Here is a 24,603-nt window from a genome sequence, read left to right as displayed (position 1 = left end):
ACCTTATTGAAAAATTCTCTTCTCATAAAAAATTGCTTCGTGTGGTCGCATATATATTACGATGGATCAGGCGACCACCAAAATCCTCCAGAGGCCAAGATCTGACTTCAGAAGAGCTAAACTTGAGCTTTCTAAAAATTGCACAGGTGGTCCAACATTCAGAATTTTCGGATGTTATTCAAAAATTGCATAAAGGTACCACCCTACCCGCAAACTTGCAAAAACTCAACCCGTTTTTGCATGAATACTCGGATAAGACGCTGTCGTTCAAATTAATCCGAGTAGGAGGTCGCTTATTAAATGCACCTCTCCCATACGATGCCAAATTTCCGCTTTTATTAAATAAAAGTTCGCACTTCGTTATAACATATTTACGGTTTCTGCACATTCGAAATCACCACGCTGGGGCTAAAGCGTTGGTTGCGCTTCTTCGAGAACGCATATGGCTAATTAATGCCCGAGAAGCTTGCAGTAGAACCGTAAGAAACTGTATACATTGTTTTCATTACAAGCCGAAGTTGCAAAACCAAATAATGGGAAATTTGCCAGTCGAAAGACTTCGAGCACTACGGCCCTTCGTTATATGTGGGGTAGATTTTTGTGGTCCAATATACACAAGATTAAAAATACGCGGCAGGCCAGCCGTAAAAATATATATTGCAGTTTTCGTTTGCTTCACTTCAAAAGCAGTACATTTAGAATTAGTTTCGGACCTATCTCTAATTCATTTATTTTTCCCCTAAAAAGATTCATTGGTCGCCGAGGGATGCCAACGAAGATATTCAGTGACAACGCCACCAACTTCGACGGCGCCGACCGCAAGCTACGCGAATTGAAGGAGGCGTTTCTGGCAATGGGTCCAGAGCTGAAGAGATTCGCAGCAGACGAAGGGTGCAGCTTCATCTTTATACCACCGCGGGCGCCGCACTTCGGCGGATTATGGGAAGCCGCGGTGAAGTCCGCCAAACACCACATCGTTCGGGTAACCGGCAGCGCGCTACTCACAGCAGAGGAGTTAGCAACAGTGTTGGCCGAAGTGGAGGCCATCCTCAACTCTCGCCCCCTAGTACCTCTGAGCCAAGATCCCAACGACGGCGAGGCGTTAACACCAGCGCATCTATTAATAGGATGCTCCCTGCGGGCATTACCCCAGAGAAGGTGCCAGTGGACCCAGTTCGTTGTTGCGAGAGATGGCAACTTGTTTGCTGTCTCAAGCAACAGTTCTGGCGACAGTGGTCCAAAGTATACCTGACGGGCCTTCAGGAGCGCAACAAGTGGCTGCACCCCAAACGCAATATGCAGCTCAACGACCTCGTTCTCGTCCACGAGGACAACGTGCCGCCGCAGCAGTGGGTACTAGGGCGCGTCGTCGCAACCGTCGAAGGGCAAGACGGCAAGGTGCGAGTCGCAGAAGTAGCAACCAAGACGGGCACGATTAAGCGCCCCATCCACAAACTGGCTGTCCTTCCACTGGATATTGAAGGAATCTGATCCTGTCAAGGTGGCCGGTGTTGCGTCAAGCGACAAGATATATATGTATATTTAAATCTGAAATTAAAAATAAGAAAAATGAATTATAAAAAATTATAAAATATTGAATTATTTAAATTATTGTATACTTACCTTAATTATGCATTCATACTACTAATCTACTACTTACCTTAATACTTACCATAATCTATTACACTATTGAACGAAAAGTTGAAGATGATTATATTTACCCCTTTTTTATACATATGAACATTACCACTAGTTTAAGCCGTTAGTTTAAGATTTAGGCTAAGCAACTAAATGAACTTAAATAAAGAAGCAATTGTAATTGAACCTTATAACCGAACGCACGCGTCTTTTATCTTTTTCGCAAATATACAATTTTAGTGACAGGCAATTAGGGTTCAAGTTAATTCGCGCATTCCCAGTGTATATTTTCGCTTCTCAAAAACGCTTGAGAATTTTCAAAGAGAATACCCCTACTGTTTCATCTTACATTCTAAAAACTACATATCCAATCCACTTAAGACGGACCGTATGGGTTGTAAGTGTCATGTTACATATTTATGACAAATAATAGATATGTTCATTAGGGTGTTTTTTTAACTATTTTTTTTTTTTTGGAAATACCCTTAAAAAAAATTCCCTGAAAATTTAACTCCTTAATATTTACATTAAGAACTGGACCAAGGAATGTAAAACCTTCAAATTTCCATTGAAAATACACTACAATCGTGATTTTTTATCTTTAAATTCCTACAGATCAGAGGTATTTTATGGCATCGCTTTGACTTTAGACGCATATTTCTCAGAATTGTTCACTCCACAAAAGTGCCCAGTGCAACAAAACTTACACCGGCGAAGTAGTACGGGACTCTAAACCTGATTTTTCCACGAAATTTGCATTTTTTGTATATAACTCGTAAATGACAAGAGCTATAGAGAAAATGATCATGACAAACTTGTAAGAAATTTTATTTGCTACAAAAAAGGACCAAGATCAAAATCGCTATCATTAACACTTTTCGAGATATTCGGCTTTTATGTAAGGCCTTATAGAATTTTCAAAGATGGTATGTAATAAAAAATCAATGAAAATCCTATTCATTACTGGTGCTTCCCTTTTGGAATTAGTTTCGGATGTCTTTCCCGTATATTTATACATATCAGCAAGTTGGTTAGAAATTTCAACATTATTTATTTTTAAAATATTGTGAGGATTTGCTTCATTTATTTTTCTATCCGTAGTATAATTTATTGATTTATTTTTGCATGATAAACATTTTTCAATTATTTTGCTAGCATTATCTTTGACGGGTGCCACAGGATTTTTTTGTCCCAGGGGTTTAGTATATTTAAATCGTTGAAAAAATCTATTTTCTCTGTTTTATTGTCCCTATAAATCAATTTTCTATTTGGAATATCAATGGTAGCTCCGATTTTATTTAGGAAATTAATTCCAATTAAAAGGTCGCTCTCTAAATTGTCAATTTCATAAAAACGTTTTTGCATACTCAACAGATTGATATGAGAATGTTTTATTATGGTCGAACCATGAATGGTTCTAACCCTTTTCTTAATTACTAAAATGTTTTTATACTCTCGCAACAATGTTGCTAAGGAGAGTATTATAGTTTTGTTCACATAACGGTTGTTTGTAAGTCCTAAAACTAAAAGAGTCAGATATAGGGTTATATATACCAAAGTGATCAGGGTGACGAGTAGAGTCGAAATCCGGATGTCTGTCTGTCCGTCCGTCCGTCTGTCCGTCCGTCCGTCCGTGCAAGCTGTAACTTGAGTAAAAATTGAGATATCATGATGAAACTTGGTACACGTATTCCTTGGCTCCATAAGAAGGTTAAGTTCGAAGATGGGCAAAATCGGCTCACTGCCACGCCCACAAAATGGCGGAAACCGAAAATCTATAAAGTGTCATAACTAAGCCATAAATAAAGATATTAAAGTGAAATTTGGCACAAGGGATCACATTAGGGAGGGGCATATTTGGACGTAATTTTTTTGGAAAAGTGGGCGTGGCCCCGCCCCCTACTAAGTTTTTTGCACGTATCTCGGAAACTACTATAGCTATGTTAACCAAACTCTACAGAGTCGTTTTCTTCAGGCATTTCCATATACAGTTCAAAAATGGAAGAAATCGGATAATAACCACGCCCACCTCCCATACAAAGGTTATGTTGAAAATCACTAAAAGTGCGTTAACGGACTAACAAAAAACGTCAGAAACACTAAATTTTACAGAAGAAATTGCAGAAAAAAGCTGCATTTAAAAATTGAAAATGGGCGTGGCCTCGCCCACTTATGGACCAAAAACCATATCTCAGGAACTACTATACCGATTTCAATGAAATTCGGTATATAATATTTTCTTAATACCCTGATGACATGTACGAAATATGGGTGAAATCGGTTCACAACCACGCCTTCTTCCAATATAACGCTATTTTGAATTCCATCTGATGCCTTCTCTGTATAATATATACATACATTAGGAACCAATGATGATAGCGGAATAAAACTTTACAAAAATACGGTATTTGAAAAATATGTAAATGACGTATAATGAAATCTCGATTATCACTTTATCATGCGAGAGTATAAAATGTTCGGTGACACCCGAACTTAGCCCTTCCTTACTTGTTATTATTATAAATTCCAGACCGTATATATGAGCTGGTTGCTCGCGTATCTACATATGAGAATTCTAAAGTTTTGCCCAGTTTTTGTGTCGGTTTTAATAACATACGGCAAATCGGAGTTTACCCTTAAAAAAATGGTTTTCACCAATATTATTGACTATTTCACTTTTTGGTTTAGGTTGTGTGCTTATTTGTGCACTTTCAATTGACAATTTTGGTATATTTGTTGGCTGATAATTGGTCTGCCAATTATACCTGTTACTCCTAACATGACTGGATTTATTTATTAATTGGATTGATTGATCCACTTCCACGGGTTCTGGGTGATTAGAATACATTTGGTATGAATTATTATTCGTTTGGGGGTACCTTAAGTTATTCTGAAAATTCGGATATCTTCGGTTAGCTTGAGGCTGGTTTCGTGAACTAATTTCATGGTTGTTTTTAGTAAATTGCAAAGCAAATTGTGATCGTATTTGATTTGAATGAAGTTCTTGTGCTTTAGCAATAGCATTTGGCAAAGCGGTAGGTGTCAATGTTGTTTAAATGAGTTAAGTATCCACCCACTCAACCCGTGAAAAATAATGGCACACCTTAATACTGCCCACCACATCATCACCAATACACCACACCTGGGGACACATTGGATTTCACCACAGCATATGTCAACGATCAAAAGGATTGGATCATCGCTTTTTTACACATTCGATTTGATACTGTGCCGCGTCGACACTACTTTTGACTCCGATCGACAACGTTCCGCCCGCACCGATTTGCAGCGATCCAACACATTGGACATGAATTCAATAACACTACAATTGTATGTAATATTGCACAAAACGTTAAGTATAAATAAAGTATAATTACAAATATGTATATTGTACTCTTCTTAAATACACTGTTTTATTCATGTTAAACGCTCAGGCGAGTGTGAGTGCAAATCAAAGCATCTAAATACAGTGATTTGTATTCCCCGATAAATTGGGTCAACATTAATCATGGTCCTTCGATCCTTACCGAAAGGCACCTTTGGATATTTAAAAAAAAATTTTAAAAAATATATATGCATAAGTACATATATATAATTTTAAATTAAAAAAAATTGTGGTGACGGAACAAAAAAAAATGCGTGCAGTGACACCAAAAGAAAACACGTACACATATATATGTATGTATGTGCATATATTATAACAAAATGGTATATGAATCTACAACAACAAAAAAATAGTGCCGTGAAATACTATATATACATATTATTCAGCAATATACAAATACATAATATAAATCAAAAACAAATTCCTATTTGTACAAAATTTCGATAAAATTCCTAATTAAATAAAAAAATAACATTAATTTATAAAAAGGGCGTGTCAAAAAACAACAAAAATGGATTTAACAAACTAAAACTCTAAACACAAAACACAAACGGATAATAACGAAATATACAAAACAAAACATAAATCGGCCGCGAAATGTAAAAGTACCTAAACAACAAAGCATACAAAAAACGGATCAAACGGTCGCGAATAATTAAAACAAATATAAATTATTGCCGGTCAAATTGAAATGGCTAAAAAAATGTGTATTTTTTTGGTCAAGATGACCTTTATTGTTAATTGTTCTGCTAAGATTAAATTACAATTTCAATGATTTATAACTTAAAAATTACTTATGCCAGTACTATTGATTTATTTATTTGTGGCTCGTTATTCCGCGTGTGCCGGATGTTGATTTGTTAATTGTTGCAACGGTTGCATTATTGTTGGTCAGCATTAGTTCCTGGCTGTAGTTTATACTGCGCGTGCCGGATGTTGATTGGTATATTGTTTATCCAGCATTATTCTGTTTATCGCAGTTAACTTGCTAACTCCTCCGCCGTCAAAAACGAACGTCGTCGTTTGTTTAAACTATTAGGGTTATTGGCACTTTTGACGTGGGAGTTTCCGATGTGTTTTCTTTATTATTGGCCACATTCACGTCTACATTGCAGCTCGATGGTTCTATTAGTTTTGTCTTACAATTCTTCCTTAAGATTGATGCAGTGCCTATTGTTGCTAGACTGATCAGGCAAATAACTACTAATGAAAAATTTGTTATTAGAGCTGCTGTGGGGGTTGTCTGCAGTGTTTGTAAGTGATTGGTGTTATTTATGTGGAGTTCCTTCATCATCTCAAGGCTGAGAATTTCTTTCTCTTGGTTCGAAGGGATATTTGACTGTAGGATTGCGGGTAATGGTTTGCTAGTTAGTGTTTCATTAAAGGAGTGTTTTTGGTTGTCGATTAAAACTGTGGAATTACGATATTGAACGGCGTATGATCCCACAAGATTTATTTTTTGGTTATCGATTTCAATTGTGCCATTATACTGGTTTAGTAATATGATGCCAGGGGAGATGTTTTCTATCGATGGGATGTGCTGGTTATTTATTTGAGTGCATTCTGCTTGTTCGCTTCTGAGTAGTTACGGGACACAAGTAGTATTACTAATATCTATCGTATTCTAATAGTAACAAATTCTTATATGATTATTCTCACTACATTTTGTTTTTATTCCAAATACCTTATGTACAGGTTACGATATCCTCATAGGGAATTTTATTAACATATTTATTTTTCTTTATGGGTTTGATAACAATTGAATCGCAAATTTCTTCGTTTGTTAATGGTATTCCTACCATATAAAATAACATTGTTTCATTTGAGGCTACTTTTATATTTGCAAGTTCTAGCGATTCTTCTACATTATTTAATGTGAAGTTATTTTTTATGAAAATAGATTTTGCTAATGCTAGTTCTTCATTTGATAAAATATACGAATTGACGATTCCGGCTTTGGCCCAATGAATCGCATATGCAATATTAATAATTTCTTCTTTTACAATCTTTAATTTATATTTTAATTCTATAGCAAAATTGCGTTGTACATCTTCATTAGATTGTACCGCTTTTAAAATCTTATTCGATACTCTCGTAATATTGTTTATCCTGTCAAAAATTATTTTATTTATTACTACTTGATTATTGTTATTGTTTATTATATTATTTATTTGATTATCTAGTATTACTAAGTCATCATAATCGGGATTTTTTAAATCTTTTGGGTCGGAGTCTATTTAGGTAAGTTTGTGTAACGGTTAATTCATTTATCAAGATGGGTAGAAAGGGATTTTCTGATGTTATCTTGGTTTTAATAGTGTTGTTCATTTCGTCGGGTGTCATTTGAAATGCGTCTAGGTCTACTTTATGTATTATTCGGTAGGTTTCTGTTTGTATTCTTGTCAATCCTGTAGCAAATGTTGCTAATTGTGAATTTGTATAGTCTATTATTTTAAAGTCTGCGTACACTAGGTGCACAAAAAACCTGTAAAGTAAAAGAGAAAAAAAATTACTATTGTCTGATGTTGCTTTTACGTACCGTTCGTCCTTTTTCAGTGATTACTACACTGGATTTGTCTTCCTTAACTGTTTCCTTTCTATATTTTGCTGTAAGTTTTGACCCTATTCGTTTGTTCATTCTGACATAAATTACATCTCCAGGAGTATATATTTTCATAGGTTTCCGTGTTTTATTACGGTTTTCTAAATCTTTTGCCTGCCTTTTCATTCTACTCTGGGTCTGCTGTAACACGTCTGCCAAAAAATGTCTCTATAGATCGTTTCCCTGTTGCGGAATGTATGGTGTAGTTATATTCGTATGTACATCGGTCTAAGAGTTCTTGGAATGAGCGGTGTGTGCGTTCCGTTTGAAGGCAGCGCATAGTTTCAGACAGGGTAGAGTGAAATCTTTCTACTTTTCCGTTAACTGAGCTTGTGTATGGGGGAGTTTCAAAAGTTGTAATACCGAGTTGGTCCTAGACCATAAATTGTATGGAAGCTGAATTTAAAGATTTCTCGTTGTCGATAACTATTGTTTTGGGTATACCAAAAGCGAAAAGTACTTGTCGTAAAGGTTCTCTGATATCTTCTTCTGATTTTGACTCTATTATTTTAACTTGAGCATATTTGGAGAATTTATCTACTGCTGTTAGAACTAATTTTTTTTCCGTACTGTAAATATCTACATGCACTATTTCTCCAGGGTGAAGTATTGGGGTTTCTAATAGTTGCGGTTTATTAGGGTTGCGATCATACTTGTTTTCATTGCAGACTCTACACTGTTTAATTATATTTTCTATTTTTGTTTTCATCTTTGGAAATTAACATCTTTGTATTAGTTGTTTTTTATTTTCGTCTCTATTCCTATGTGCTTGCTTGTGTTCGTTTAGTATTTCCTCGTTTTGTGCATCCTCGCTTGTTATGTCCTTTACTTCTGTTTGGGTGTAACAAATTTTATAATTACCAAAGTGAAGTGGGTAAATTTCTTGGATTTTCCCTATTATTTCTTCTGACGAAAATATACCATTTATCACTGAGGGGTTAAGGTATCGTTTCAATAGTGAAGTTAAATTCTCTGCTGAAAAGTTCGGTTTGGTGATTATATGTCTATGGTAGGTCGGGAATGGTATTCATCTGCTAACGAGATCCGAATTTGGTTTTTGAATGCATTTATGGGTCCTTCTACTGCTGGAATTAGATTGTGTGATGAGCTTTCGTCGGAATGTGTAGCAACTGATAGGGAGTTTACTTCAAAAGGCCAGGATAATGTATCTGCAACTACATTGGCTTTCCCAGGTTTGTATCTATTTTAATTCATAGTTGTATTCTTCAAGTATGGCTTTCCATCGCTTTAGTTTGGAGTTATTATTTTATTACTGAGAGCGTATGTAAGTGGTTGGTGGTCTGTATGTATTACAACTTTTGCGTAATTTTCTTCGGCCCTGTTCAATGTTCTTGATATAAAGTTTATTGGTTTGCCATTTTGCTCTAAAACGGCGCCTATGGCATACTTTGAGGCGTCAGTAGTTAGGTCAACTTCTTTCTTGTAATCAGGATATTGTAAAATTACGTCTTTAGATGTCAGTGTGGATTTAATTTTGTTGGGAGCAGATTTAGCTTCCTCATTTAGATTTATTTGGATTTTCTGCGAGCTTCTTTTCGACATTCTTCCTTCCTCACCTCTAAGAAGGGATGTAAGTGGCTTGGCCAATTTGGCATAATCCTTGATAAATCTTCTATAATATCCGGATAAGCCTAAGAATGATCGTAAGTCCTTGATCGTCTGCGGTATGAAAAATTTGATATTGATTGTACTTTGGAAGGGTTTGTAGAAATTCCCTTGAAAGATACAACGAATCCTAGGAATTCGACCTGCTTTTTGAAGAATTCGTATTTATCGATTTGAACCTTCATGTTTGCTTTACTGAGGGTATCAAAAATTGTGTCTATTTGTTCGGAGTGCGATTTTTCGTCTCTACTAAATATAATTATATCGTCTATGTATACATAGCATATTTTGCCTATGTATCTTAGTATGTCGTCAAGCGTCCGTTGAAATATGGCTGGGGCATTTTTCAAACCAAACGGAAGTCGGGTGAACTCGTATTTCCCATTGTTCACCGAAAATGCTGTTTTTTCCACGTCAGATTCCTTAAAAGGAATTTGATGGAAACCGCTTTTTAAATCAATCACAGAGAAAATTCGGTTTTCTCCTAGTTGGGAGAGAACTTCATTTATTTCAGGTATTGGATACCTATCTGCAACTGTAACTGCGTTTAGCTTCCTGTACTCTATAACCATTCTAAGTTTGTTTCTGCCAGACGCGTCCTCTTTTTTAGGCACTACCCATACAGGTGAGTTATAGGGTGATCTTGATTGTCGTATGATACCGTCGTCTAATAATTTCTTTACTTGCTTTTCAACTTCCTGTTTAAGGCTAATAGGATAAGGGTAGGACTTAGAGTATGTAGCGTGTCTAAATATGTTCGAATTCCTGCAACTACTTTTGTTGTGTAGGTTAGTTTTTCGTCCGGTTCCAAAAATAGGTTTCGGTGCTTTTGTACTAGTTTCCTAATTGCATGTTTTTCTACTGTACTCATACATATGTTCGTCGCGCATATGTTTTAAGTTAACGTCCTGAACACTATATTGTCTCAGATAGATTATTTTCGTATTTGCTATTACCATGTAATTTTCTTTTGTGTGTATGATTGCTGAAAGTGATTTTAAGCTATCGTTTCCTAATATGTCATGGAAAGTGGTGAGTGTTGGCAATAGGAAAAATTTTAATTTGGAATTTTCCAAATTGAAAAGATTTAGATATGTATGGTGAGTAATTTTTATTTTGCCGCCTACTGAGTTGGCTAGAAAAGGAGTATTGTTCGCTATTGCTTTTTCTACTAAGATTGATTGTATGCAATTTTTATTGAATCCGGTGTCTACTAATATTTGCATTATTTCGCCGCTCTTCGTCCTGCATCTGAAATAAGGTAGCGAAGAGCTATTTAGTCTAAAAAATGTACGTCAGTGATGTCGAGTGTTTTTTCAATTGTGTCCTTGTGATTTGGCTCATTGTATGTTTGCTCATTGTAGTCGTATTGGTTATTGTAGTTGCATTGGTCATTGTAGTTGTATACGCTTTCGTTGTATTGGTCCTCTGGTGGTTCGTTAGAATTTATGTGAAAGTTTTTTTGCATTTTTTGTGGGGCGTTATTTATCATTGAAGCGTTTGGTGGTCTTTTACCGGATTCTTGGGGTTTTGGCCGATTTGCGTAATTAACGGCTCTTGTCCTTATACTCTCATCCACGTCCATCGGTTGAGGTGGTTTAGGGGGTCTAGGAGGAGCAATGTTTTGCTGTGGGCTATATAGATTCTGGTTTTGTTGCCGATATTGTTGTAATTTTGTGGGTTGGAATATGTCAAGGGATTTGGTAGATAAGCTACTTCAGGATAAAATTTTGATGTGGTTTGAGGGTTTAATGGTTGATGATATCTGGGTTGGGTGTAATGCTGTCGTGTCTGTTGCTGATTTATGAGTTGTTGACGAGAAGTTGATGTTGTGATAGAGGTTTGGTTATTAGCGTGAGAAGCTCTGAAGCTTTGGTTTTCTAATTTGAGACAAAGATGGAGGGCTTCGGGTAGGCTTTTTGTTTCCTTAATGCCAAGGAGCCGGGGAAGATCACCAGAAAGTCCTCTTATAATAGTATCGAGGGCTTTAGCGAGCTAATTCTCCGTTAACAAGTGGACTGCTTCTTCTCCTATCTCCATACATCCTATCTTGTTCAGAAGTAAAGATAAGTGTACATATGCCTTTTGGTAAAATTCGTTAATTGTCATTCGTCCTTTTATGAGACATGTCATTTGGTACTCTAGAGTGCCTATGTCTCGTTTGTCTGCGTAGTGAGTAGTCAAGCAGCGGGAGATCGCTGCCCAGTCTAGGGGGTGTTGTAGGAATCTAAGGCTATATCTGCCTTTCCAACTATCTTATTTTTGATGACATCTAAAATGCCGAAATATTTAGGAGTCCCGTTTGAGGGTTCGTAGATTCTTAAAATGCGTTCGACACTTTTTTTCCATTAACTAAATTCTGAGGCATTTCCTGAAAATTCCCTTAGGGATCTCACAACGTCTGGAATCTTATCCATTTCATTAGTGTTGTTTTGGAATTGTTCGTCTATTGTTTGGTCCGTAATGACCGGGTTTATTTTATTATTAAGAATATTATGTACTACACACTTGCCCCTATTGCTAAAGTTACCATGTTGATATGATAGCATGTAAACGTATAAAAATATAAGCCAAAAGGCCAACAGGCGTCTGTAAAAGCAATGTATATTTCTGAGCATAATTTTCATTGAATTCTCAGCTCTGTTCACTCATTTCTGTTAAACTTTCTCCTGCCGAGCCAAAAGTGGTGAAATCCACTAATAGAAAATTCAAGGCTCTTGACAGTTTACACGCTTGTCCGTAGTTGAACCTTCTCTATAAATGTACGTTCTCTGCTACATATCCAATCCACTTAAGACGGACAATATGGGTCGTAAGTGTCATGTTACATATTTATGACAAATAATAGATATGTTCATATTACATATCATATGTATATATATGTATACGAAAATTTCACGCATTAAATATGTAATTTCACCGCTTGGAGCATTTCATATGATGGTATCCAAAGCAGAATATAAGCACAAGATATAAATTCAACTACAAGTACTTTTAAGGGTTAGTTATTGCCGAAAAGTCTCTTTTAAAAAAATTTATTTTAGTTATTTTTTTGCTCTTAAGTCAAACATTAGAAGAGTATCCAAACTGTAGTCATCAAATGCTGTGTATGCTTTGATTGACTAGTTGACAATAAGTGAGGTTAATAGTCTTTTAAAATAACTATGCCCACTTAGAATGAATTTAAAGCATTAACATTCAATTCATTTAAATTTTAAATTGAAAATTGTCATGTAATTTAATGACAGATTGCTTAAACCTTATGTATTAAATTTCGAAACACGTCAATACCTTTTCTTAAATTCCAAATTATATTTTTATTATGACTCTTATTTAAAAAAAAAATTACTAGCTGACCCCGCAGGCGTTGTCTTGTGTGAAATTATGTGTTTTGAAATGAAAAAAATTTAATGTACTATATTTTGTGTTTAAATCATTTATTTGCAATTTTTCTAGATTTTTTTTTCAATGTAGCGCCGCTTGATAAACAACATTTTTTGGTTTCTGTTCCGGTGCGTAAACATATAGAGAAGATGGAACTTACGAACACGCCATGTATAGCAAGCCGTGTGAAAAACATGGCATTTTCAGATTTATGCTACACACTTCTAGCGACAATCCTTGTGTCCTGTTGATTGTCATTTCAAATGCAATTTTTACTGGAAACTGTATAGGTTTGAACTGAAATGGCAAATCACTGGAACTCAAAGGAATTCGTAGAATCAAGCATTCGGCCTCCTCGTTTTCGATAGCTGCGTCACAATCAGTTGGGTGTGTAATGGACAGTTTCGGCGCATGAAGATTGCGAATCATAATAATGACAGATCCGCAAATGATGCGGCGGCATACCAAGCCTATCCAAAGAATTTAGAAATTCCACTGGATAATTCACGGCTTTTTGTTCGTATCCCATAATTGACGCAAATTTGAAGGCTGATATTGAAATGATCATCGCGAAAAGTCTGCGAACTTCAGTGGCATGCGAAGCGAATATCGCATCGTCCGTCGTTTGATTCCAGCGATTACCAGTTTCCAGCAATTGTAATTGCTGGCATGATTCTCAAAAAGTTGCACACACCGAACCATTTACAAAACGCAATGAGTCAAATGAAGTTGAACCGCGTACAATAGTCAATAGCAACCGAAAGTAGAAGTAATCGTCGTCTTTCGGGTGGATTGTGTAAATTTGTCCTAATGCATTAGTATAGAACACACCTGAATGTTTATCTACTGGTTGGTCTTGTTTTCTGTGTAAACATTTCTTCGACGATGCATTCTATGTATAATATCAAGGCTTTTCCGAATAGAGTATTTTTCGATCGATTTCACCAAACTGCAGTATTCAACATTGACATGAGTTTTGAATGTGAATTAGACAACAGTGGCGCATATGGTGCTGTCGACTTCAGAATTCACTCCTCTAAGTTGAGCGCTAAATGATCTGCCATCGTCGTCTGGAGAGCTACGCCGATAGAATGGATATCCATCATTTCCAGTTTGCGTGTCCGAAAGAAAAGCACATGGAGAGTGTTTCGTGCATTTATTGTCCGACATACAAAACGAAGTGGAATTGTGGTGTCCGCAAGGTCCATGAACCGTATTGGTTTTCATCACTTTGTATAATACTGGATCTTTCTCTGCATTAGGAATTTCCGCAGAAATGATTCCATCAATTTGAAGAATGTGTGCGTGTGGCAAACTTCTCTTTTGCAATTCAACAAAGTACATCTAGCATCAACAGCACCACATATGTATACGTTGCTTCAAGATAAAGTCCATAAAACATCGTAGCTGTTGTTTCAAAAGTCGTGCATTACATCGTGATGATCGCTTGCTGATTGACAGCGATCCATAATTCCACACGTATGCCATCGTATTCTTGGAGTGCTCGTTCATGTGTCTTGGGCTGCCATACGTTGATAGCAAAAAGAACGCCGACCGACATTAGCGCGATCTCTTCGTGGCTTCGTTGCAAATTTCAATCTGTAATTGATCACTTTGTGTGAAATACACATAAACTTTTCACTAAATAATTTTCAATATTTTTTCTTTTGAATAGCTGGAATAAAAAGCTAACGACCGAAATTGATAGATTCAAATAAATTACAAATAAAAATATTGAAAAACAAAAAAAAAATTACAAAAAAAATTTAAGGAAAAAAGTTAGTTTTTGGAATTGTCCAATTTGGAAAATAGATAGTAGCCGATCCTCAGACCTACTGAATACGCATATAAAATGAGGTAAAAACCGGTAAAGCCGTTCCGGAAGAGTACGGTAACTGTTTCTGTTACTACATATGAAAATTTTAATTTCACAACCCACAACAGAGACTGTGGGTGTAGAATAGTAATAGTCCAAAATACAATATCACATACTTTTGGTTTAGTTCAAGTCTAAACTTAAGGGATCGTCTCAGTGTTAAATTTTCTAGAAATCGATTGCATTATCGGATAGTATACACTATAATAAACATTTTCTCAAATTAAAATTATTACGGTCGTTACAGCGTTTCTTGTAGAAAGGGAACAGGGTAAGGAACATGGCGACTCCAATCTTTTTAACGTCATTCGCTATCGCGCTATGGAAGCTTTTATCATTTTTTTAATCTTCCTATTTTTTTCTACGAAAAACTGTCGCAAAAAAAGGCAAAAATAGATACTTTTTGTTCAAACCGCCGCCATTTTGTCAATTTCAAGAAAACAAAAAAAGCTTCCATAGCGCGATAGCGACTTTCCTACAGATTAATAATTTTTTGGGAATTATTGTTTTAGACCAAAATTGCCACCGTAATCGTGGATATAGTACATGACCTTTTTTTAAGTGTCATTTCAACCATTTCTTTAACTATTATACACCAATAAATAAACATAAAGAAATTATTTTGTATTCGTCAGGAATGTATTTATTTATAAAAAAATTGGATTGATTAGTTAATTTCAACTTAAAAAAAATGGCGAAAATCGGTGATTTTTCGGAGGGTCACACTGAGACGATGTTTTAATTAAGGGAATTACTTCATCTATAAGTGGCCATGTTCGTACTGATATAGAACAAGAAGTAAAACAAGTAAGGAAGGGCTAAGTTCGGGTGACACCGAACATTTTATACTCTCGCATGGTAAAGTGATAATCGAGATTTCATAATACGTCATTTACATATTTTTCAAATACCGTATTTTTGTAAAGTTTTATTCCGCTATCATCATTGGTTCCTAATGTTTATACTCGTATTATACAGAAAAGGCATCAGATGGAATTCAAAATAGCGTTATATTGGAAGAAGGCGTGGTTGTGAACCGATTTCACCCATACTTCGTACATGTCATCAGGGTGTTAAGAAAATATTATATACCGAATTTCATTGAAATCGGTCTAGTAGTTCCTGAGATATGGTTTTTGGTCCATAAGTGGGCGACGACACGCCCATTCTCATTTTTTAAAAAAAGCCTGAGTGCAACTTCCTTCTGGCACTTCTTCTGTAAAATTTAGTGTTTCTGACGTTTTTTGTTAGTCGGTTATCGCACTTTTAGTGATTTTGAACATAACCTTTGTATGGGAGGTGGGCGTGGTTATTATCCGATTTCTTCCATTTTTGAACTGTACATGGAAATGCCTGAAGGAAACGACTCTGTAGACTTTGGTTGACATAGCTATAGTAGCTTCCGAGATATGTACAAAAAACTTAGTAGGGGGCGGGGCCACGCCCACTTTTCCAAAACAATTGCGTCCAAATATGCCCCTCCCTAATGCGATCCTTTGTGCCAAATTTCATTTTAATATCTTTATTTATGGCTTAGTTATGACACTTTATAGGTTTTCGGTTTTCGCCATTTTGTGGGTGTTGCAGTGGGCCGATTTTGCCCATCTTCGAACTTAACCTTCTTATGGAGCCAAGGAATACGTGTACCAAGTCATTATGATATCTCAATTTTTACTCAAGTTACAGCTTGCACGGACGGACGGACAGACGGACGGACGGACGGACGGACGGACGGACAGACGGACGGACAGACGGACGGACAGACAGACATCCGGATTTCGACTCTACTCGTCGCCCTGATCACTTTGGTATATATAACCCTATATCTGACTCTTTTAGTTTTAGGACTTACAAACAACCGTTCCGATGTGAACAAAACTATAATACTCTCGTTAGCAACATTGTTGCGAGAGTATAAAAATATGTACAATAAATGCAGCGAACACTCCCGAGAGAAAGAAAAACGTTCAATGCACCAAAAAAATGACGAAATCAAGTCAAGTGGTAGAACATAGTGAAGAGGCCATTTCAAAATAATTTCAAGTATTGATTGAAAAAGAAAAATAAAACATGAAAAATATAATAAAAACATCTGAGTTCGTTCGTTATTCGTTTGAATAAAAATGGCATATCAGTTGGAATCATAGGGATACGCGGTATCAAAACACTTCTCCTTTTGATTTAGCAGTTAAGATAGTAGCTTCAATCAAGTTTGGCAACAGCTTTTTCGGGATACACTTAAAATACCGAAGTTCAAAATGCCGACACATCAAAATACCGACAAAATTTAAATATGCAGCTAAATCAAAATACCGACAAACCAAACAATACCGACAAATCAAAATGCCGACAATTCGAAATACGGACAAAAGAAACCTTCATAAAATAAATGGTTAATATGGTCACCAGATTCCAAAGAAGAAACATTACTAATCGATAGGGACATTTTGGATTTCAATTGAGTAATTAAAAAAACTTTATTTTATGAAATGTTCCGTTGTACGTTCGAGGCCCTGCGGCCTTCGGCCACGAACACGCTCAGGATCATAACCCTTAATCCATAGAATTCTCTATCTGTGCTATGGAAGAAAAGGAAGTTTGCTTCTTTCTGCTGTTTACTAATAACTTGTTGTGATTTTTAACTTTTATTTTTTCCCAAAAGACTTTAAAATTTAAAAAAATTGGCAAAGGCAACCCTGCAGACTCATGAGTCATGTGCTGAACACATAAAAAGTGACAGACTTCAAGCGACCTCAATCAAATATTAAAATACACACGTTTTTAAGGACACAGTTATTTAGACAGCTGCACGACTACATAACTGTGTCCAAAAGTAATCCTCCTATCAGAAGATGCTATAAATTTTGCAATTGACCTCTAATGTCAGTTCTGTTTTGACATTTTTACTACACAAATGCGAAATACACGTAAATAAACAATGGAACGCTACATTGCTCCAGAACGCGGGTTATTGGTGACTATTTATTTAATCTATAATCGGTCGGTGACTTTGGCACAACGTGAATTTCGTCGCAGATTTCCTGGCCGTCCGACGCCTACTGGCGAAACACTGCGACGTTTAGCCGCTCGCCTCGAAGAGACTGGCACAAGACGAGATGCTGCTAGGCGTGGCTGATCCCGGAGTAGCCGTTCTTCAGAAAATATTACTGCTGTTGCCGACGATGTCATGGAAGCCCCGTCGACATCGACCAGACGACGTGCCACGCAAATGGGTATCAGTCGACTGGGTTTACAGCGAATTTTGGTACAAGATTTGAAAATGTTTTCGTACAAAGTCCAGACGGTGCATCAGCTGTTAGCTGCTGACCGCCAATCGCGTTCCATCTTAGCGGGTACGTAAATAAGCAAAATGTACGCTTCTGGGGTACTGAAAACGCGTGTAACCCACGAAGAGCCATTACACCGCTCAAAGTCACTGTATGGTGTGCTGTTTTCGCTGGAGGAGTCATTGGACCTTTTTTCTTCGAAAACGTCGCCAGCCAAACGGTTACTGTGAGTGGTGAGCGCTACAGAGCAATGATCAACGAGTTCTTTTTGCCGCAACTTGATGAGTTTGGATTGGAAAACATGTGGTTCCAACAGGACGGTGCAACGGCACACACTGCACGTGCTACAACCGATATGCTGATGGATGCATTTCCCGGGCGGCTTATCTCCCGTTTTGGTGATTTGCACTGGCCAGCAAGATCGCCTGATTTGACCGCTTCAAACTTCTTTTTGTGGGGATTCTTGAATTCGCGGGTTTATGTCAACAAGCCTCAAACTCTTGCAGCTCTTAAAAACAATATCCGTCAAGAATGTGAGGACCTATCACCGGAAGTTCTGGCCAAAGTGATGGAAAATTCCAAAGTAAGAGCTCAAATGACATTCAACTGTGGCGGCGACCATTTATGTACATGATATCTTATTCTCTACTTGATGTAAAAAAATTTAAAAGACCAAATAAAAATAATAAGCAGAATCAAAGTTTTTCATATTTTTAAAAAATTACAACCAAAAAACATCGGAAGGTTATTTTTGTATATTTGAAAATTGGCAGTTGATTTTGAAATTGAATAAACGCACATACACAATATAATTTTCATGGAGACTCTTATTTTAAACCAGGGTGGCACCAAACTTTCTCTTAATGGTTATCTGTATAATATTGATAAAAAACGCGATAACCGCGTATATTGGAATATAATTTTTATGCAAAGGACGGGTGACAATAATTTTAAAAGATAATGGATTACAGGAACTAATAAAAAGTGCAACGGAATATGGGCTGATCCAAGGGCGTACCAAGCCGACGTCATAAAAACAAATACATCACTAAAGGATGATGCAACAAACTTTTAAGAAAAACCGTGCCAAATTATTGCAAGAGCTATGGCTCGATGTAACAAAAGTTCGCGGAGATATTTACCCACACCATCCTCCCAAAATCAATAAGGCAAGACAGAAGCTATGCGCTTGTTTATTGCATAATGACAAAGAAAAGTGAAAAATGCTATGACGAATTTTTTAGGAATTGATGAATTTCGCATGTAATAATAACATTTCCTTAAATCTGAAAATAATTTTAACCGATTTTGAAAAAGCCAGCGTCGAATCCTTTAAAAAACTTTTTCCCAGACGATAAATACAAAGGCTGTTTTTTTTCATTTTGGCTAAATGAGATAAGCCGCCCTCCCCTAGTGCCACTACACGAATACACCACCACCACCAATACACCACACACCCAGAACCTACATTCCACAGGACCCACACATCAACACTACCCACACGCGAGAGGACATCCACACACGCAAACACATACCACACTGGTGAAAAGGGTCAACTAAAAAGTTTAAGATCAGTCTCGTTTTGATCTGCAATTGAAGCTTACGCATCGCCGCTGTGGTCCTCGCGCCTTTTCAATCGTCTTAGTTCCGCACAGTTATAAATTGAAAAAAATCTAATTAAAATCAGTTTGTGATTCCGCAATTTAGTGGAAAATCAAAATTAAACATCGAATAAAAAAAAATTGTAATTACCCTCATACTGGTGAACATTTGTAAAAAGAGTAAAAACCAATCGAATTAAATTGAATCAAAATACCCTTATAAGCGACACGGGTGTATTATTTAAACAAGTGGAAGTGGTAAGTGTCTTACAGGTGAAGTGAAGTGGGCATCTAATTAAACATTGGTCCTTCGAGCCGCAAAGAAAGGCACTATTTGGAAAAAAAAACAATAAAAAGATTCAAGCGGCAAAATAATTAAAGTGATACATACAAAAATACAAAAAATTAAAGGTGCGGTGACAGATACACATATATACATATACAAAAAAAATTTTCCAAGAAAAATAAAAAGGTAAAGGTTCAGGAGAGCGGCTTTTCCGAAAACGTGCACCAATTTTCACGGGAAATGTCTTAAAATACTCGTTTTTAATTCTACTTTACGAATATGTTAGGCGCGTGCTTTTAAAAACAATATTTTCTTTGTTTTAATAGAAAAACATCGTATTTCCCGAAATCAAAAATTTACTTTTGCACTTTACACGTCTTTAGATGTTAAAAATATGTTTTCTATCAATTATATACACATTATTATTGATGTTGTTTAGTTAATTAATTAGAGGAATTGGTTTTTTTGTTATTTTTATAAAAATATGAAAAACTTTACAATCACTTCACTTCAACAAAAATGGCAAGGTATGTTCGAAATTATGGCATCACTGCTGTAAATTCGAATGGGTTCTTGAACTGATCGTTTTCGAATTATCGATACTCTTGATATTCGAGACTGATCGAGAATTGATAAAAATGAGAAATACATAATAAAAAAATTTATAATTCATTATTATTGCAGAAAGAAGAAGAAGTTGGACACAGAAGAATTATGAACGCCGGGGTGTTGGACCGACCAGGGTTATTTTTTTTCGAGCGCTTCTTCTTCTTTCTGTAATAATAATGAATTATAAATTTTTTTATTATATATTTCTGATTTTTTACCAATTCTCTTTTAGACCCGAATATTGAGATTATCGATATTATGCGTCTCTTATTTTTATCAATTCTTGTTTAGTCTCGAATATCGAGAGTATCGATATTTCGAAACCGATCACTGCTTGTATCACTAGTACCCAATTGAATTTCGAACAGTGATGCCATTTATGGCGTAAATATCGTGCAAAATCGTAATATTTCTTTTTGCTTTTATTACAAAAAAACATAAAAATAGATAACGCGCTATATATATTCGTAAATTGGAATTAAAAACACGAATTTTAAGACATTTCCCGTGAAAATTGGTGCACGTTTTCGGAAAAGCCGCTCTCCTGAACCTTTACCAATAAAATATATAGGAAAAAAAAAGTTCAGTGAGGTGACATATACATACATATGTATATATAATAAAAAAAAAAACCGGTTTGAAAAACGGACACAAAACGGTTCCGTGGTGTGATTCCCAAATCAAAATCAAAAAAAAAAATAAAAAATTACAATAATAAAATAAAAAAAGTACAATACATATAAATATACATATACATACAAGACAGTGCTTAAAACCGAAAAACAAAAAAAAACCAAACACCGGGCGCGAAATATTACCTATCAAAAACCAAAAAAAATCCACACGGGCGCGAGCTTAACATACATATATTAAAAAAAAAAATTTTTTTTTTAAATTTTATATCCTTGTGAAAAACCAAAATAAACGTGAAAAACACCAAAAAAAAAATAATAAAAAGACAAGCCAACCAACGAAGGAAATTCAACCAACGGGGGAAAGCCAACCAACGAAGGGAAACTTAATCTTGCGGAACAAGCAACCAAAAGGAAGGGAAACAGAGAGGAACCAAATTGGACGCAGTGGCAAACTACCCCACTTCCCCATTCGATATATATATATATATATAATTATATGTATACCGGCATATACATATCTGATAAAAGGCCTACTTACATATGCTTGCATTTGTGTATCTAAACACACAACACTAAACACCAAAAATAAAAAACCAAATTTCAAGTATTCACTTGACAAAATATTCCGGCAATACCCCTTATAGTCTAAGATCCCACCATAGCACGACCATCACCCATCGTATTACGGGATGTAAATAATTTTTATATAAAATTTGTTAAATTAAAATATTAATTTCGAGGAGGTTGCCTGGAAATTGTGATGGTAAGTGTAATTAATTAATAATTAAAAAAATGATTTTTTTTTAACATTACACCCACTCTCTTATGCAATAAGCAGTCGCAGGAATAATGGGATGCTCAAATCCTCTCTCACTGGAAGTGAGAGAACAATTGCTAAACGTCAAAACCACCTAAACTTTGACAGTTGACTGGATTGGGGAGGTTTTGACGTTTAGCAATTGGAAACGAGCGATGGCCAGATTGAAATCTTACCAAAAAAATATGTAAACGGAGGGATTTGTTGCATCGTTCGAGACCTCTTATAAAAAATGTAAAACAATGAAAATTAAATAAATTTGTGAAATTTAAAGGCATCTGATGAAACGTTTTGTAATTTGAAGCATCATAGTTTTATTTTCAATGGAAAATGATTAAAAACATTTAATGATTGAGAGCTAACAAGCTTAAATCCTATTATTGGGTATTGAAAGGACAAAAGTCAGTTGTTATAATATTCTTTAAAAAGATTTAAATAGTTTCTACATATAATAAACAACAACTATATAGTAGTTTTATTCGTATTAAATGTTGGGTGTTTCAATTTAAATGCCCACAAATAATTATTTTTTTCAATCTGGCCATAATGGAAAATGTTATAAAAAACGCTAATTTTTGGGCGCTCTCACACTGGAATAAGTTTAACAACCCTTTATTCCTGGTACATAGCTTGTAGAATATGCAAACACTGGGTTGCCTTCTTTTTCCCGGTGCAATTATTGGGTTGCCAGGTACATACAGGTAACTTAAAAATAGTGATTTGCACCTATAATGATATAAGGTTGCCTGTGAAAAATTGGTGCTGAATCCCGGTTGCCGAGTTTTAAAAAACGAAATATTCGTGTGGCTGAATACGTGCGAAAGATACGTCTGAGGAACGTATTCAGTGCCATTTGTTATAAATACAATAACATAGTGATTAAAAATATTTTTTAATTAATTTACATTATTCAAAATCTGATTCATCCGAAGAAAAACTGGCATCTTCAAGTTCTGAATATTCGTCGTCACTATTTTCTTTTTCTGCCATTTCAGCAATATCTTGTACTGTTAAAGGCGTTTGGTCCCCAATGAATCCTGCTGGTTTTAGATAATCATCAACAAACCAAAAGCAGTTTTCAGGCTGTAGTTTAACACATTCAGGATCCGTTGCATGAAGCCACATAGAATTCACAAAAATTGTTTTTAAAGTTTTTTGTTTAAGTGATATCCAGCACGGTGGTATAGTATTTGAGTCAAAACTTTTAAACTTTGTCTTCTTTTGAAGAATAACTTTTCACAAAATTTCGATATCTCGCTTCATTCACCCTATTGCAGTTTTTTATACCATACATATTAGCTGTGAACTCTTGAGCTGTGTCCATTTTTTCGTTGATAAAAACATCAGCTTCATCTGTCAATGATGAAAAAACTGTCTGATACTTTTCGTTTTTGGAAAATAATTTATATAAGTAGTTTCACTTTTCCTTTATTGTAGAATGCAGCCGTATAATCACATCCTGTAAATGCATGGAAAGCTGGAATACTTAGGCATAACTTGTATACGTATCCCAACTTCAACGCTAATTCAGTGCAATTAATGCACTCCAAATGTTGATAATTTTTATTTTTTGTCGCTGAATTGGCTAGGCAAATTTCAGAATGCTGAATTTTGTGAATATTTCCCAGCAAAATAACCAGAACATCGGTATCAGAGGCATTAATTAAAATTTTCGACTCAGGTGGCGCTTTATATGCATGAAAAATCATCCTCGTATCCGCTTCTTCATGATGACACACATAATCAACTTCTTCACTTTTTTTATGGAATTTTGTTGGACTTCGTAAGAGAAACACTGGTGGTCAACAGTTAAAAAAATCTTTTTATTTCCGATGATCGTTACCAAATTTTGGTTTTCCCAATACTCAGCCAAAAAATGTACCAAGGCTGTTTTTTTTTTCGACGAAGGAGCGACCCACAACTGCAATGCTGCGTCCTTTTCTATGGCACTGAATACATTCCTCGGACGTATCTTTCGCACGTATTCAGCCGCACGAATATTTCTTTTTTTAAAACTCGGCAACCGGGATTCAGCACCAATTTTTCGCAGGCAACCTTATATCATTATACTCGCAATAAAATTATCTTTATTTTGGTATAAGGTTTATCGCGTAAGCCGATAGGTGCAAATCACTATTTTTAAGTTACCTGTATGTACCTGGCAACCCAATAATTGCACCGGGAAAAAGAAGGCAACCCAGTGTTTGCATATTCTACAAGCTATATACTTTCGATTAGTCTACTGCAGGAATAATGGGATGCCCAACTCCTCTCTCACTGGAAGTGAGAGAACAATTGCTAAACGTCAAAACCACCTAAACTTTGACAGTTGACTGGATTGGGGAGGTTTTGACGTTTAGCAATTGGAAACGAGCGATGGCCAGATTGAAATCTTACCAAAAAAATATATGAACGGAGGGATTTGTTGCATCGTTCGAGACCTCTTATCAAAAATGCAAAACAATGAAAATTAAATAAATTTGTGAAATTTAAAGGTATTTGATGAAATGTTTTGTAATTTGAAACATCATAGTATTATTTTCAATTGAAAATTATTAAAAACTTTTAATAATTGAGAGCTAACAACCTTAAATCCTATTATTGGGTATTGAAAGGACAAAAGTCAGTTGTTATAATATTCTTTAAAAAGATTTAAATAGTTTCTCCATATAATAAATAACCACTATTTAGTAATTTTTATTCGTACTAAATGTTGGGTATTGGGTTAATAAATGCCCAAAAATTGTTATTTTGTTCGATCTGGCCATAATGAAAAATGTTATAAAAAACGCTTATTTTGGGGCGCTCTCACACTGGAATAAGTTGGGCAACCCATTATTCCTGGTCTACTGCTTAT

Source organism: Bactrocera tryoni, chromosome 2 (genome assembly GCF_016617805.1).
Source record: "Bactrocera tryoni isolate S06 chromosome 2, CSIRO_BtryS06_freeze2, whole genome shotgun sequence".
In the NCBI taxonomy this organism is placed as follows: domain Eukaryota; kingdom Metazoa; phylum Arthropoda; class Insecta; order Diptera; family Tephritidae; genus Bactrocera; species Bactrocera tryoni.
Note: the sequence above shows the minus strand (reverse complement) of the source record.